This window comes from Oxyura jamaicensis, chromosome 2 (genome assembly GCF_011077185.1).
Source record: "Oxyura jamaicensis isolate SHBP4307 breed ruddy duck chromosome 2, BPBGC_Ojam_1.0, whole genome shotgun sequence".
Lineage (NCBI taxonomy): Eukaryota > Metazoa > Chordata > Aves > Anseriformes > Anatidae > Oxyura > Oxyura jamaicensis.
The window spans coordinates 26,672,242-26,678,280 of record NC_048894.1 but is presented as its reverse complement, the minus strand read 5'-3'; the positions used below and the strand labels follow the sequence as shown (position 1 = coordinate 26,678,280).

Here is a 6,039-nt window from a genome sequence, read left to right as displayed (position 1 = left end):
TCAATCAATCATTATTTTTCTTGCCTTGGAAGAGACCACCAGAACTGCAGAGCAGTGGGAAGGACGAGAGCTAAGCCCTTGTGAGACTTGGGGGAGCCCCAGACTGCACTTGTGCTCTGTACCAGGGGAAAGGAGAGGGATGCATTTCCATGAGTATGCTCACAAGCTCTTTATGGAAAAATGGTCTCTCTGAATCACCTGTGCTTGGATCGGTGCAGCTGATGCCAGGGGAAACTCCCTGCAGAGCCTGTTACCCCACACCAGGTCCTTCTCTTCCAGTTGCCTCCCTGCTGGTGATGCTCCACAGCCTGATCCCTGCACCAGGGCATCTCCAGCCCTGCAGAGGATATCCAAGGACTGTAATATTTGGACATCCTCTGTTGATAGGCAGGCTACATATATTTAGCAGGTCTTTTTCTGTTCTCACTGCCTGGGACCCTACAGGTAGCTAATGCTTAGCTATTCCCTGTCAGATGGGAAATTTTGCAAAGCTCTGGAAATCTTTTGAAATTTCAATAGTGCCACGTGGTGTCAGTCTGCAAAACTGGTAAGAAACTACAAAATGGAGAGCACTACACCCTCTACTTCTGTAATCATCAGATTGCAGAAAAAGAAACATGAGGAGCTACTGTTATCAGTATGTGTGCGCTTGTCCTCACTTCTGTTCCTGTGCATAGCCTTGTGCACATGGTTGGAGCCTTTAATAACACCCGGATGCAATGGAGCAGACTCAGAAATAAAGCAGCAGGAGCAGGTAGGTCAGCTAGGACCTACTGTAGAAGATGAGGGGTGTAACCAGATGTATAGATGTCATATGCCCAGGATCCAGGCAATTGAACTGAAACTTCTCAGTTCTGGTTGCCACTGCTCCTCTTGCCTATTTTCATTTTCCTGTTCCTTACAGACACCACATCCGTCCTTAGATGTTGTCACTGATGTTTGTTTCTGTGCTGATTTTGCTGAGCATGCATACTGTGGATGACTTGATGAAGGTAAGATGAAATCTCAAGGTTTATTTTGCTTATTTTCTGTTGTAAGTCACAGCCTACGTTAAGAAACAGAGACAGAAGGTGGAGACAGAAGGTGTTAACACACAGTTCACAATGTTCTTTGCTGTTGTTCCTCCAAGCTCCCTGGCCACCTCTCCCCTGTCAGGAAAGTGTACCAGTTTGTGGTGATAAGGCAAGAGAAATTCAGACCAAAGTCAAAAGAAGACTCACAGTTTGCAACACTGACTTTGGGCTCTTGCTCTGCTGCTTCATTCTGGAGGCATGGATGTCTGCAGGATGATGAAAGTCTGGGTCAGCCATGAGGAAGGGACTGTCCATCCCTTGAGAAGCACTAGTACAAGTGGAAAAAAAATAAAATAAAATAAGGCAGTAGGAATACATAAGATGGCAAGGTAGAAAACTACTTATCTCATTAAGGGGGAGAAAACTGGAGAAAACCAGCCTCTTTCAAACCTTCAGACTTTGAAAGGTATTTTCATAAGTCTTCTCAAAGCAGTCCTCTCTACAGCTAACAGACCAACAGCATGCATTTGCCACACTCTTAAGTCACAAAATGATGGAGATTTGGTAAAAATGAAAACAAATGGTCAGCAAAACAGGTTTGTAAAATTTTAGTGATTTTAGCATTATGAGAAGAAAATTAGAGATGGCATGAAAATGTTTTTAAGATTCTGCACTTACACTGTCACTGCAGGTCTCAGGAGAAACAGTACCAAGGGGGTCAGAAGGTAACAGGCAATCCTGACTGCCTAATGCTCCTCACTTTTTTTTTTCCCCAAATCCTTTTCTTCTCTAGACAATGCAAACAGTTTTTCCAACCAATATCCCATCAAGAGCTCCCGCTGTGTTAAATGTGTCTCACCCTGAGATTCACACTTTGGTGCTATGCAGCGAAGTAATGCCATTGCTTCACTGAATCAAAAGTCTTTCATTGCTCAAAGGGGTTGTCACCTCTTTGACAATGTCAAAATTAACTGCTTCACAGCAGGGGAGGTCTTAGAAATAATGAAAGTTCCTGCCATCGCTTAAGTATAAGCAAGATAACAGGCACTTAAGACATAGAACTGTTAATATATGGCCCTTTTTGTAAGGATTTTCACCTATAAGAAAAAATGAATTACCTCTGAGATGGGGGAACAAATGTTCTTTAAAAAAAAAAAAGTCTCCTCTTCATTCCTAATGCCTAATAGCCTGTATTATTTCAAATATGTCGTCTCTGATATTAAAGAAGTACCTTCTTCACCAACAGAGGGGCCCAGCAAGACCTACATGCCAAAGGACAGCACGGTAAAAAGTTATTGAAATGTTACCAGCAACTGCCTCCTAGCAAAGAAAGAACCATGTTATGGAAAGTAATGTCCTTTTTTTTTTTTTTTTCAAGGAAAACTCATGCTCCCACTCGGTATCAATTAAGAAGAAAAAATGCTGGGAAAATGGTATGGACACAACATAAACTGCCTTTCTGGAAATGGGGTCTGCACAGAGGTTCCGTGACCCACCAAGTGCTCTTCTGTAGACTTCAGCCAGGTATATTTAGCTTGGAAATCCAAGTTTTCTATGCCAGAAATCAGACTTTTTTTCCATTTCGTCTATGACACCTAATATACAATGCTTTCTTCACAAAAGGGAATGGGACAAAAGCAAATAGGAACACTTTGAAACACTGGGGTTTTTTTCTTCTGCTGGTGTAAGCTGCACTCGCATTACCATGCTGCTGCTAGCAGCTGGCATGATTTAAACCATTCTGTGTGCTCTGTATTCCCAGCCACTGCCAAACAAAAAGGCATCCATTCTGCAAACAGCACTGAGCAAAGGCGGCACAGGGCAACACACTCTCCAACTAGGACAAAATGGGCAATTTTCAAAAACACATTGTATAAAGGACTCTCAAGGCATCAGCAAAAATTGCAATTGTGTTTGGATCCAGCTTTCCATTTTCAAAATGCCTTTTTATGGGCTTACATGGCAAAAATCTGATGATTGTTTGTTCAGTGCACATATCCTTGCCTCCTGGCGTGGGCTGTTTTTCCATGCTCTTACTGGCAGAAGAGCTTCATTACTTTGAAAGCCAGGCCTCCAGTCCCCATCTGAGCAAACTCACTTCTGTCCACTTTTGTCTCAGCGGTTCCACATAAAAAAATCAAGTCAGTTACACAAGCAGAGCATCAGCTACAGCTGCATATGATCCTGGCCCTGTGTGTGTATGAACAGAGATGCACATAGATATCCGCACACGTACATGACCAGAGATTTTGGGCCCTTCATTTGTTATATATCAGGTTTACTTGGTACATTTCTAGCACAGTAAATCAAACATGAAAGCCAAGAACAGTTTTCAAAACAATATTTTTTCTTCAGTTTTGCCTTGATTGTTCGGTAATAGCAGCTATTTTAGTAGATGTTTAAAAATACAAATTTTATATAAAAATTATATAAAAATATATATAATTTATATAAAAATTTCATTAAAAACAATAGGTACAGAGATTGGTATAATCTCCTAAAAATCTGTGTAACAAAAAAAAAAAAAATACCAATGAGGAAAACCCACTGTAAGCACCAGTGACTCGCAATAAAAGGATAAAAAAAAAAAAAAAAGAGATAAATTAAGAGATTTTTTTTTATTAAGTCCAACGAGTCTTAGTTGCTACAGAAACTTTGTCTGGGGAAAAAAATATATATATGAGGTAACATATATATGTGTATGAGACAATAGGAGACCCTGGAGTTACATAGGAAAGTCCAGTGTAGTTGCCATTTGCTTAGAGTTTTATCCAGCTTCCCCCGACGAGCTAAACTGAAGAGTGACATGGCCTGTGCCAAAACACTCCCAGCACGAATAGGAGAAGTGAGAGGAAGATGTTGTTCTTTTTCAGAGGTATAGCACGAGGTTTGTTCTGAGGTTTCTGTTGGAAGAGATGGGTGGTGCCTGGCCAAAGGAGCCAGGCTGCTTTTGGGGGTTTCGTGGTGATGCTCCCCATCTCACCACTCTGCAAGTGCCACTCTCTGAGGACAAAGAGCCAGCTGTCCTTTGGGTGCTCATCAGCTTTCTGTATCACCAGGAAAAACTATAATATACTATAGGCATATTAATCATCAGGAAAAGCTATAGTATACTATAGGCATGTTAATCAAATAATCTTGAGGAGGAGGAGGAGGAGGAAAGAAAATTATATAATCCCCTATGGTAAAATAAGACACTGTTCCTGTGTTTAATCAAAAGGAACAAAATGAAGGCAAATAGAGAGGGAAAAGAAATGTTTCCTTCCCTCCTGAGCAGGGGAGGACCGGTCACAACCTTTGGCAGCGGGCACAGCCTGCCAGCCAGCTGTTTCCTCTGTGAAGTATATAGCTTTAAGTGCACATTTTGCTGTTTTATCTTTTCCCATCTCTGCACATCTGTGCTTATAACCTTGCCTGGTGAGAAAACCTTGAGCTTTGTTGCATGAATGATACATTCATCCCCTTCCTCGGGGTGCCAGGATGCAGTCAAAGAGCCACAACACCCCTCCTTTGCCATATGCCCCACACCAGAGCATGGGGCTCGTGTCAGGGGATGCCTGCTGATGCCCCTGCACCTGCACAGTCCCTGGCAAGGAGCAGAGGGGATGGGGGATGCTGCGGGCAGCAGCAAGCTCTGTGCCAACACCGAGCATCCCAGCGCTCACCCTGCACCACCCCTGTGGTGTGCAGCAAATATGTGCTGCAGTGGCGCTGGTGGGAAAGGTGTGCCTCGTGTGACTCCGCTCTGCTCAGGGTTTCGTGCCAGTCCTTCAGGTTGAGGGCTGTAATTAAAAAATTAAAGGAAGAAAAAATCTACCACTTTCCTGAAGAAAACTGCTCCTCTAATGCTCATTAGGCTCATTTGTGAAGCAAAACATCCCCAGGGGACAATTCCACACTTATAAAATAAACATTTTCCACGCATGTGGTTAAGGACCCTCATAAAATATGTAACGAGGCATTTCTGTTCTGAATACGCCTGGCTTCCTGGCATGAAAGTACTCATGGAGAGCTGAATTCAACTGTGGAAGAAGTGAGAGAGATAATAAAGCATCTGTGGATTAAAGACAGAGATTGGCAGGGAATTCGGGGATCAGTTCCCCTTCTATTGGTACGTATTTCCACGGGGAATGGAGCTTTTAGAAGGATACAGGTTGTTTTCTCCAATCTGTAAATCAGAGGAAAACAAATCTCAGCAGATCATTGCTTAAAATTTCTCTTTCTTTTGACTCACTGCAGAAATCAGAATACCAACAGTTTATGCTTACATCTCTTTGAGGTTTTCCCCACAAGCGTCCCCCTCTTCTGCAAGCTTTTGGGAATTTTCTCTGTAGTGGACACGTTGAATCCCTGTGTTTTGGACTGCTGTCTCCTTTCCTCCTGAGGACTGTGCCATGCATTTTCTGGAGGAGCAGAGGCGAGGCAGTCGGCAGTCAGCCTTCTGGCATTTTAGAAAAATCAATGGCACCTGTCAGCAGAGCTGCCTGGGACTGACAGCAGAAATAACAGAGAGCAGCTCCCAGCTTCACGGACTCCAAAGTGCTCCTTCTCCATGATTAAAAGGCAGAGCTCTCCTGTTTGCCCATGTAGCACTTTTAATTACCTGGGCTCTCCTCTACAGGTCCATGACACACCGTGTCATTAGACAAATATTGTTCATTATTATATCAAACGCGACAAACCCGTATGATCACTTCACAGAAATGCAGCTCTTTTTCCCCCCTTTTGTGCCGTCTGCCTAATGTGAAACCAAAACACCAGGGCTACACTAAATAATAGATAAGTAGTATTTAAACTGTATGAATAATTTAGTTTTATGTCGTGCAAAAGGGAGCCCCCTCCCTGCCTCTACAGTGCTTGCTCAGGTTGAAGAAACAGTTTGTTCGACCTCAAATGTAATGCTTTGTTTCAATTTTGAGGTGGAAATTTAAAAATAAATTTTTATACCTTGGGAACAAAAAATCAAACTGACGTACTTAAAAATGATGAAAGAAATGCTTTGACTTTTATACTGCTGCTGCTCACA

At 42.6% G+C, this 6,039-nt stretch overlaps 1 long non-coding RNA gene across 1 annotated transcript; it reads left to right on the top strand.

The window, feature by feature from the left end:
- The first annotated feature begins 247 nt into the window (after positions 1-247).
- LOC118162756 lies at positions 248-3,070 on the top strand. The gene is made up of 3 exons (XR_004748609.1): positions 248-754; positions 905-992; positions 2,260-3,070. It is a non-coding gene; the product is annotated as an uncharacterized LOC118162756 (long non-coding RNA).
- Positions 3,071-6,039: the final 2,969 nt, after the last annotated feature.